This window comes from Sesamum indicum, linkage group LG13, assembly GCF_000512975.1.
Source record: "Sesamum indicum cultivar Zhongzhi No. 13 linkage group LG13, S_indicum_v1.0, whole genome shotgun sequence".
Taxonomy (NCBI): Eukaryota; Viridiplantae; Streptophyta; class Magnoliopsida; order Lamiales; family Pedaliaceae; genus Sesamum; species Sesamum indicum.
In genome coordinates this window covers 1,050,682-1,060,782 of record NC_026157.1, presented here as the reverse complement: position 1 = coordinate 1,060,782, position 10,101 = coordinate 1,050,682, and the positions used below count along the sequence as shown (strand labels likewise).

At 35.0% G+C, this 10,101-nt stretch overlaps 1 pseudogene; it reads right to left on the bottom strand.

Moving 5' to 3' along the window:
- Positions 5,467-7,073, bottom strand: LOC105176051 (annotated as a pseudogene).

Sequence of the window (10,101 nt, the reverse complement as noted above, 5' to 3'; positions counted from 1 at the left end):
CCCAATAATCGTATATAGCTTACTTGGGATGCCTCTAAGCTGAATGTTGATATTTTGTTGTTCATAGTAACTCATTCATTCTAGGGAGTTTGTATATGATTGCACGACACATGTTTGATATCGGTCTTGTATAAAAATAATGAGCATAGTGAATGAAGGGACCTTTGGAGTACTGTGTTGCAGCTAACTGAGGGTATAGAGGACAAGTTGTGGTTAGTTTTTGGTGACTTTAATACGGTATTTGATATGAGTGAAATCTGTGGACTTGCAGCCGAGAAGTTTCAGACATGTATTTTGCACTGTGGGCTTGTAAACTTGCCTATGCGAGGAATGGCATTTACATGGCACAACAGAAGCAAGGGGGTCCATAGTTTATGGAAATATTTGGATAAAGTATTGTTCAATGAAACATGGTTAGAAAGGTGGCCTTCTAGCCCATATCTTTACAGCACCCCACGTAGCTCTGATCACTCGCTATTGGTTTTACTAGTGGTGGGTAGGGTAGAGCTTGGAGTTTTAAATTTGATAATATCTAGCTAAGTCTCCAGGGTTTCTTTCTTCAGTGTCAGGGGTCCAGAGGCACCATATCCATGTCACATCTATGTATTCGGTTACCATGAAACTGAAATTATTGAAACTGATATTCCCAGAGCAACGACGACAGAAGAGGGGCCTCACTACTAATGTTCACTTGGTTAATGAGTTCCTTAAGTAGGTGCAAGAGCTACTACATCTAATTCTATTAGAGTTAGAACGTTATTGTAGGATTATTCATACCTAGGCCGTTAATGTACCAAAATCTTCTTTCGAAAGGTGGCAGTCAAAAGAGCAATATAAAAAGTGTTTCAAATCTATAATGGCCAAAAAGTTATGCTTACTGAGCTAGGAAGTCCATGGGAGTTTGTATATTACTATCAGACGTTGCTAAGTAGGCAGAGGAGAGCACTATCTATTAATTTGGACCATTTGAGGTGTTGGATTATGCATACTCCTTCGGAGGAGGATGCTCAAACACTGATTATGCCACTAAGGAAAAAGAAATTCAAAGTGGTTTATTACTCCAGGGTGCTAGAGAATTGAGGCAGGGGGATCCCCTATCTCCTTACCTCTCTATCCTTATTATGGAGGCCCTCCACTGTTGAATATTAGGTCGGGTTAGTAGACCCGTGACCCAATATGCTTCTGTATTTAAGATAGATTTTGAGTCTCTTAAATAAATGTAGGGATAAGGACTCCACTGAAATACACCCTATCTAAAATAACCCTATTTGAGATAGAGTTTGTAGTCTTTAAAATATATATTGGGATATTGACTCCTCTTAAAGATAGTATTGTATACACCTAAAAATAGGATACCTAGTTGTGATCAAAGATTTGCAGAAACACAAATATTACACAAATGAATTGATCATAATACTCTCTCCATATACTCTCTCTAATTTTCTCTCGATATTCTTTCTTGGAGAATCACCATGGATCCTTGGATTTGAGGTGCGTAAATGAGTGGGTTACTCTAGTAGTAATTTACCGTGGTGAGCAAGGGATGTTCATGGTTTCCACAATCAAGGCATGGGCTTCTAGACTAGCCAAATTCAGATACGTGGATCGACATACTTTCGTTGCTAAAAGTTATTCGATCCACATTATGTCCCAATGTGTTAATTATTAATTACCATGCACATATATTATTTATCATATGCGAGATTTTTATTTATTAGTTGAAAGAATGTCCATATGTCATATTACAAAATCATATTGCAACATTCTATGGAGTTCAATGACTTATTCTATAACATTGGAAATGCTAGATCTAAGAATTGTGTGAAAGAATCAGTATGGTCCGAGAGCGCGGTGGAAGTGTGAAATAATAAAAAAAAACTAAAACGGTTCAAAAGAGTGTTCCTTTTGAAATTCCGGAACATTCGATGTTTGTCAAAAGCATAATAATAATATTCAAGCATGCTAGACATGTGGCTAGAGGATGAAACAAAAGGCACAGAAATGTAAGATGAAACTTTACCTTTTTGTTTCTATAGATGAGCAGCAATATGTGTTGTTCCCTTTATGTTCCCGTTCCGTTCAGTTGAGAATTCAAGCTATATTTCCTCTAAGTTGTCCACACCATAAAATGGAATAGATATAGTTCTTTTTCTATTGCTAGATAGAACAAAGAACAAGAAGAAAAACAACTCCAAACAAACACTATTGTTTAGTGCTTTTAGGTTGTTTTATGTTCTAACTTGAATTCAATTCAATATAGAACAAAAGGAGAATTTTCAAGAGAAAAAGAGAGCAACATTCGTGGCTTAGGGGGTAGGTTATGTTGGATATGTATGGAGTTTTGTACACATACAATTCAATTCGAAATTGAATAACTATCAAGTTTGCCACCAAGGCAACCTATACACCCACATGCATATAACCTCCAACCATGATGAAATAACCACTCCATCATGTTCATCATGGTGAGGAGTTAACTTGCTTCAACTTTCCTCAAATGGGCTTGGACTTCAAATATACACCGGGATTGATTTAAACAAATTAAATCAAGCTTACCCAAAGTTCATTGGACAATAATTTGTTAAATTAATTTTAGCCCAAATAAGTCCAAAGATTCATTTAATCCAATTAAATAAATCAAAGCCCAAACCCTAATTAATTGATCCAATCAAGTAATTAAGTCAAACCTAATAAATTAATCCAATTAATTTAAAGATGTTAAGCCCAAAAATTAATTAATTCCTGAACCATCATCAAATGGATTATTAAATAAATGATCCGGTCATTTATATATTCTCCTTGAATTAATTTAATCCAATTAAATTAATTCATTTCTTATCAAATCAATTCTAAATTGATTCCACCAATTCCATAGTGATTTGTATGTAACTCTTTAGGTTCACCCTTTGATAGACTTGGGCATTGTGTCCAATATAAATAATTAATTAAATCTAATTTAATTAATTATTTCTAATTAACCACTAATTGAAAAAGCCCGTTACCATGACTGCCCGTCTAGCAACGGTCTATGGCACTAGAGATTAAGTGAATGTTGGCATGAAGATTTAGGCTCTTGAGTTCCATACAAGTCCCGTCCTTCCATCAACCATCTCTCGTCCTTAATCTACAGCATGGAATTGGGCGTCGGTTCTTGTCCTCGACCAGGCACTATGTTGAATACTTCAAATGCGTTTACTCTATTGATCGACAAAGGCTACCCTTTCCCATTCAACCAATCTCTATGGCCATAGACTTAGAGAGTCTAAACCATCTCAAAGCGCATAGGAGATATATCCATCATATACTAATAGGGTATGGATTTTATCTTCAAATCCACCATTCTCACTACATACTTCAACAACACTGGACAAGCTTATAGCGATCACATCGAAGATACAGTCATCTCTTACCAGATCCAAGATATAGCCATCATATGCATGTGGCTATCATGATTCCTCAAGTCCAAGGACTAATCCTGTATTATCGGAGGTAGGAATTCAAGTCATACCGACCAAGTCTCCAAGGCTTCCATATGATGATTCGTATGAGTCAGTTCAATCAACTAACAACCTTATCAATTAATCCACTAGAATTGTATAGACATCCCATATTTGTCGCTGACGAAATATGGCACTCATCCAATAAATGCAACACTTATTGCAAGTCTCTTTAGGATTTTCGACGCCCAGTCTCGAGGTCCTCGACTTGGAATATTTTATATCAATCCTCAAAAGTTGGTCTCATAACTACCATCTAATACGCAGCCTAACTACATGGATTATTCAATTGGTTTGTAGGCATTTGTTGTGATGCTAAAACATCATTCAACGTAAATAGTAAGCACAACAAACACATGTTACCACAGATTAATGCTTATTACATTCATCAAGTTAATATCAAATTCATAAAGATTGCTAAAATAGTTCCCAAAACCGTCAATCCAATTGGCTTTTTGGTCACATATTCTAACATTGTGGATACTTGTTTTGCAAATGATCTCCTTCTCTTCTGCAAGGCGGATGTGGATTCCACTGTGGTCATTAGGGCAGTCCTGGAGATATTTTCTCAATCATCTGGTTTCCAGGCTAATCCGACTAAAAGCTAAGTCATATTCTCCAAGGTAGCAGCACAACATATACAGGGTATACTTGCAGTGTGGGTATTTCAAGAAGCCAAGCCATGCTTGGTCTTAATTACGTCAAGGTTGAAGCTCGCGAACTCATCAAATCTGACCAGTGCTTACTTTCACGAGTGTGTACTGGAAGAGTGCACTTTTTTTTTTTTTTGCCATAGGGATTAATAAGGGCTTTGGAAAGTAAGCTTTAAAAATTATTATGGAAAAGATGTACTGACTCGGGTCATGCTAAGGTGGCAAAACACCAATTGGGGTCGCCCAAGGGGGAGGGAGGGTTGGGCATTACCAATATTCGTCTCATGAATATGGTTTTGATGATCAAGCATCTTTGGCAAATGGTTACGTAGCAAGAGGGATCCATTTGGGTAACTTGGATCCTCCACTATAGAATGAGGAATTAGTCCATCTATACAATGAATAGCACTGGATCATGGAATTGGAAGAAGCTGCTCAAGCTTTGAAAATATCTAGTAACCGGGGTGCAGTAAAAGTTGCTGATGGGAATGCATTTGCAGTTGATATCTGTTGGAGTTCGCCTATAGGGCAGCTCACCACGACAGATGCCCCGCAGTTGTTTCGACCAACAGAACCACGGGTAAATTGGTTACATTTAAGCAGCGGTCCCTTTAAGATTCCCAAGAATTTATTCATCCTTTAGTTGGGTATATTAGATAGCATATCCCATTGAATATACCATGGTGGCAACAAGGTAATAGAGCTTGTATCATTTGTGATCTCGATGAGCAAGAATGCCATAGTCATTTATTTTTTCAATGTCCGTTTTCTGCACGATGTGTTACACTTCTCAAGAGAAAAGTGTGATTCTGCTCAGCGAATACAATGATCGCAAGTAGTAATGTCATGATTCGAACAGCTATTTAACTTGACAAGTTACTAGTGGAAGTTACAAGACCAGTGTTCTGAAAAACTTAGTGGGTACATTAACATAATTTCTTAACTATAAATTATGGATTCTTGCTTTAGTGATATTTTAATTAGAGACATATTGTTAATAAAATGTTTAACTAACTATCACAACTTGCGGACGATAATTATACGTTTTAAGCAAGTGCCTAACAATATATTGATCCATCCACTTGAAAATTTACATAGTTTATCAAAAAATTTAAATATGATTTACAATTAGCAACACGAATATTTAACGTACATCAATAATTTACTTAATAGCAAAGTTTGCATTTAGATAGCCTCACTGGTTTAGGAACTGCTCCAATTTTATTCTTACGTTGTTTATCATGTCAGGGGGAAATAAAAGTGGGTCAGTTCTCTTATGACCTAAACTCCCAATAAATTGTAGTTAGTCTTTAAGAGGCTAATTGAAACAAAAATTTTATTCTCAACTAAAAAGTATATGAAATTGATGTGAAAGAAACTGATTAAGCAGACTGGGCAGTAGTGGCACACACTGGTGGATTCTGCTTGCCGACAAATTTGGGTTTGACATTGGCACATTTGGTGGTGATAGGACCTTGATTTCCATTATATGTAAGATCAATGTCACCCACCTCTACATTCTCGCATGGCTTAAAACCACTGCAAATAAACGTCACCGCCTCTGCAGTATTTGTCGTGCCCCCTACGTTCTTAATGCTGACGTTACTGATCTTGATAGATGATGGTCTCTGTAAAATAATCAACAATTAAAATATAATCAGTATACTAAGAGTCTAAATTATTTTAAAATGAAGGGCTAGAAAATTTGGATCACAAATTGAGAAACTTACATCTTTTTTGCAAAGATTGTGCGGACAATATTCTTGATCAATGATAATGGGACTGCTAACATTATCCATGATTAAATCTTCAAAATGCAAATCACTGACAGTCAACGTTGCTGGGGCAGAGGGCTATGTCTTCACCCTAACGCCATTTTGTGTGCCAATAAAGGTGCAATTTGTCACATATATCCGTTGCACATCCTTTTCTTCTGCATACCCACCAAGGCTTCCAACGCTAATACCGTGTCCTGGACCACAAGTTACATTCTGGATGTGAATTTCTTTGCTCTCGTCTCCAATTGAGACACAATCATCTCCTGTTTTTATGATGGAATCTTTGATATTGATCATCGTGTCACGACCCAAATGGATACCATCAGTGTTTGGGCTATCTCCAGGGGCTGAAACTGTGAATCGGAGGAACGTGACTAGCTCGATATACAATTCACGTGGAAATTCTTGCTATCTTTCGTGGTCACATCACGAATTATGGAGTTGTTCAGGAAATTCTTGCTATCTTTCGTGGTCACATCACGAATTATGGAGTTGTTCACGAAATTGAAGCTAAGATTCAGCACAAATACATGTGATTATGGGTTGTTAATTTGTATACCTATTCTACTTGAAATAATTGAGGATATATAAGGAGGTAGGTCTTACCATAGGAAGCTTGGCGCAATTTCTATTTTTGTGGCAATCGTTTTGCTTCCAGGCTTGCTGTCCTTGACCATCAAAAACTCCACCACCAGAAAGGGTGAAATAATTGACATAATTGATAGTAATCCATTCCCCTTCTTTATTAGGCAATTGACCGGGATTAGGATTGGCTTGCAAGGTTCCTTGGACTTGAAGCTCGATAGGGGCCTTATTGGGGCCTAATAATTTTACTTGACTAAGTGACCAAGTTCCTCGTGGTATCACTATGGTACTTGGGGAAGTTGAATTGCATGCCTCCTTCCAAGCATCCATTAGAGCCTAACATGCAAATGCGTGTTATTTTTCAAGAACTATATTTTTGTATGAAGAAAAAATTAACTATAGAACATAAATACGATAGTTAATACGGATTAAACCTGATTGATATCTCCACCAGATTTCGCGCCATACTTTGTGATATCGTATGTCACGGGCCCCTGGGCTGTAACATTTATTGCCAACAAAGGCAAAAAGAAGAGAATTGTATTGAAGTTTATTGCCATTACCTTCTTAATATTTTATTGATGCTATTGTACTTAATAATTTAAGTTCTTCGCATACATTGATTATGAATTTATAGTAATAATACACTGTTGAGTGCCATCTTTTACGATCCTGACTATTTTCATGGATAGAGATTACTCAATTTTGTGGGTGACCTAGTTTGTCGCACCAACCAAACACCATCTTTGAAAACATATAACTAACAATCTATGAATAGAAAACAAATGTGTTTTTGCATATCATGTTACTCAGTACATAGCTTTTGTTGATGTTATCGTATTACATATTTTATACTTATATTTTAAAAATATGAATAATTTGAATGTTTTTATGTTGCACAAAAGTTAGCTATTGATATATATATATATAACTATTATAATCCTATAATAAAATAGAAATCAATTTAATTGCATATACCAAAGTAACTTTAAGCCTAGCATTTGATCAAATGTTAATCATGAAAAGACTTGATGTTTGTAGGAATCGAATAAAAATTAATACCGATTAATCAATATACTTCTATATTATATTATTTTATATTATTAATATTATTATTATTATTATTATTATTATTATTATTATTATTATTATTATTATTATTATTATTATTATTATTATATTTCTTTTATTTGCTATAGAAGTTTGAATAACGTAAAATGTATTAGGTTGTTTAAGTCGTATAGTTTGAAGGATAATCTGACTAAAAGCCAAGTCATATTCTCCATGGTAACAGCACAACATAAACAGGATATACTTACACTGTTGGGCTTTCAAGAAGGTTCCTTCGATCAAATTTTTAGGTTTGCCTTTCATTATGTTGAGATTGAAGCTCACTAACTGACTGCTCTTGCTTAAGCTTGATAAGAGGATAGCTAGTTGGAAAGCATGGCCTATCATTTGCGGTTCAGACGCAACTGATCTGATCTATGCTAATCTTAATGAGTGTATATTTGGGAGAGTGCGATTTTGTTTGCCGCGGGGATTAATAAGGGCGTTGGAGAGAAAGCTTTGAAAATTATTCTGGCAAGGAGGCACTGGCCAGGGGCATGCCAAGGTAGCATAATACCGGGTGTTGTCGCCCAAGGAGGAGGAAGGGTTGGGCATTACCAATATCCGTCACATGAATATGGTTTTGATGATCAAGCATCTATAGAAAGTGGTGACGAAGCAAGAGGGATCAATTTAGGTAACTTGGATCCTCCACTATAGAATGAGGAATCAGTCCATCTGTACTGTGAACAACAACACTGGATCATGGAGTTGGAGGAAGCTGCTCAAGCTTAAAACATATCTAGTAATGGGGGTCAGTACAGAATTGTTGATGGGAATACGTTTACAGTTTATATCTGCTGGAGTTCCCCTTCAGAGCAGTTCACCACGATTGATGCCTGCCAACTTTTTCAACGATCCAGATTAGTTTCTTTCTAATCCAGTAATGAAGTTTATTTGTAAATAGTATAAAATTATTAACTAACGAAAGACATAATTAGAATAAATCTTGAAACTTAAGAAAAATAAACTTTGATTTTGCATGTAACCTATGGTGCTAGATTCTCTTTTTGTTCAATTTTTATGTTTTTTATCTTCAAAATATTTTTTTATTTTTTTCTATTTTAATACATTTTATAGTCTAATCATGTAAATGTACTTTTAATTTTTATATAATAAATAAACAAAAAAATTTAGCTCTTAAAATTGATTACCCTATCATATTTCTCTTTTCAAGACTTCTCTTCAGACACCATAAGAAACTGCAAATCAACATCTCTATAGGTATTTTTTTGGTATTTTTCTTTCACAATATCTCTCTTATTTTTATTTTCTGAAAATACAAAAAAAAAATCCTAATTTATCCAAAAAAAAAAAAACATGCTGAGTGTTTTGACTGATCTCGTTATTCTTCTTGTGCATCCTTTTACGAAAATATTGCCAAATCAACTTTCATAGGAACAAAACTTCTGGGCCTTTACACATAAAGTATGAAAATTGAAATTAGACCCTTATTACTAACTAGTACTATTTGAGTCTAATAATATATAGCGTTAATTATATTTTGTCATTCGAACTATGATCATTATTACACTTTGGCATTTAATTTTTTTTTTTATACCAACTTATCATCTCAACTTTACGAAATTTTACACTTTGTCATTTATAACTATCTTTAAACTAAGGTTTTTTGTCAAAGAAACATCACATGTAATACATATGTGATATTTAAGAATTATGTTATGTGATATTTTTCACATATACACAGCATATAATGTTTTTCCAGCAGCAAAATACACAAAAGAAATACTCATATATGGCTAAGTGCAAATTTCATAAAGTTCATATGATAAGTTGACAGAAAAAAAAAATTCGATAGCAAAGTGTAAAAATCAACATAATTCGAATGGTAAAATGTAATTTTTCATAATATATATTTTTTATGTATCACGATGAATTTGGAAGGCCACTTCTACACTAAAAGAAGAATAATATGTCTAGCCATTTTATGATATCTATGAATTTTAAATATATATTTCCACAAAATATTTGGGTCACAAATTGAGAGACTTACATCATTACAAAGATTGTGTGGATAATATTTTTGATCAATGATAACGGGACTACTGACATTATCCATAATTAAATCTTCAAAATACAAATCAGTGACACTCAACTGGCTGGGGCAGAGGGCCATGTCTTCACCGTGACGCCATTTTGTGTGCCAATGAAGGTGCAGTTTTCACATATGTCCCTTGCACATCCTTTTCTTCTGTATACGCCCCAAGACTTCCGACGCTAATACCGTGACCTGGATCACAAGTTACATTCTGGATGTGAACTGCTAGGATAGATGACCAAAAAGTCAATTAGATTGGTCTGGATGTATTCTATTCTTACAATTAACCAATATTATGTAATATTACTTTTAGGTGAACAACATGAGTATTCGCTTATTTGGCATTTACTTTGTTGTGCTCATTTCGTATATTTGCATCTACTTGAACATCACAACAAAACACACAAACCAATTCGCAA